This window comes from Echinops telfairi, unplaced genomic scaffold (assembly GCF_000313985.2).
Source record: "Echinops telfairi isolate 266 unplaced genomic scaffold, ASM31398v2 ScPeMD7_28;HRSCAF=97, whole genome shotgun sequence".
Lineage (NCBI taxonomy): Eukaryota > Metazoa > Chordata > Mammalia > Afrosoricida > Tenrecidae > Echinops > Echinops telfairi.
The window spans coordinates 4,028,895-4,030,630 of record NW_022103925.1 but is presented as its reverse complement, the minus strand read 5'-3'; the positions used below and the strand labels follow the sequence as shown (position 1 = coordinate 4,030,630).

At 60.1% G+C, this 1,736-nt stretch overlaps 1 protein-coding gene across 1 annotated transcript in view; it reads left to right on the top strand.

Annotated features, from left to right (window-relative positions):
* The window catches only part of PCGF3 (polycomb group ring finger 3), a 9,275-nt gene that overhangs the window by 2,386 nt on the left and 5,153 nt on the right, over window positions 1-1,736 (top strand). The gene's annotated exons all lie outside the window — the stretch shown is intronic.

Genomic DNA, 1,736 nt, shown 5'->3' with positions numbered 1-1,736 from the left:
CTCTCCTTCCACCGTGCACGCTCTCGTCCCGGCACAGCCCGGCCTCCCTCGGCAGCACCTGTGGAGGTGCCAGCCCACCAGGCTGGTCCCAGCCCCAGAGGAGCTCTGGTCCCGACGTGAAGACCAGATGCAGACAGCCTGCAAGGGCGAGTCACGTGCCCGGCCACACAGGATGGCGTCTGAGCAACTGGCTTGAGCTCGTTAGTTCTGTTTCCTTTATGGGAGCCGGGTCCTCTCACCACACTTTATCCGTACCCTGAGCGAGTCATCAGAGACGCTGGCTTACACTGAGAAGATTGCGGCATCCGGATGGGAGGAAGGCTTACAAGCAGCCTGCAGTGTGCCGATGGCACAGCCCTGCTCTCTGACGAAGGGGGACTGATGAAGACCCAGGGTGGCAGCCCTCCGGGGCCTGCCGGCCACAAGGGGCGGGAGGAGACTGGAGAGGAGCACTGAGCACACGGACCACTCCAAGCACAGACACGTCCGTCTTGGAAGAATTGCGGCAGAGCACTCCTCAGAGGCCCGGCGGCGAGACATCCTCTCGTGCTGTGGCCATGTCGTCAGGAGAGACCGGCCCTGGAGAAGGATGTAAGCTTGGTAGAGCAGCAGGGCGGCGAGGAAGTGAAAGGACTTCGACAAGGGGCTCAGCGGTAGGAAGGGTCGTGAGGACGGCGCAGGACCGGGCAGTGTTTCATCCTGTCATCTGGAAGGTCGCCGTGGATCGGAGCCAGCTCGATGGCACCTGACCACATCCCTCTGATTTTGCATCACGGCCTTGTGAGTTTGCTTTGTCTTCATAACCACAAAGCTTTAATACCGAAGAAGAAAGCTTAGACAAAGTAGTCACTTCAAAATGATGTCATTTTTCCATTCGGGGAGGCAAAAGCCAGTCAGCCCTTACCCTCCGGGCACCTTCTTTGCTAGGGCCCACCCGTCAAGGGTCACAGTGAAAGTGCTTCCTGGTCCTTGAACCCTCTCCAACAGTGACGGTGAAGTGGAAGCATGCGGGGCACTGGCGTGCCGTGACTTGGCAGTTACATAATGACGTGGTTCTCCTGCGTCTCGTGAGCTGGTGTGATCAGCCTCCATTGTTGGTGGCACATCCACGTTCACCCAGCAACCTGGTCTTTGGACCCGACCGGTGCCCCTAAGTGAAGAGTTGGGTGTGCACAACACCTTGGGCTGAGCGAGCTGGCCTCCGTGTGTCTGTCTTGGTCAGCAGTGGTGGCACCATCGTCACTCCCACCCCGGCCCTCGGGCAAGCTACAGCCATTCTGTGGGGACAGAGCCTTCTTGGGCAGGCTCCCTCCAAAACCAGCTCTCCACCTCAAGTCAAGGCTGATGCACAGCGCCCCTGCATGGCAGGGCAGCGCTGCCCCGTGGGTTTCCAAGACTAGCTCTTTACGGGAATAGAGAGCCCTGTCTTTCCCGTGGAGCAGCGGGAGCGGACCTGAGGTCAGCCCCGAGCTGGCTGGCAGAGCTCCAGAAAGTGGACATGAAAAGACATGGACAAGCCCGGTGGCACCAGGATCACTGAGCTGCGGGCTTGGGGGTAGGGGGCGGTCACCCACTGGTGCTCGGAATCCAGGGTCCATCAGGTGCCCAGTCCGCCCTCGCCTGCACGTGGCGTCTCTCCTCTTCCTGGGCATCTCCTTGGCTGCCTCGCTGGCTGACCTCAGCCCGAATGGCAGTCCTCGGGGAACCTTTCCAGACTTTGTAGAAAGTTCCAGTGT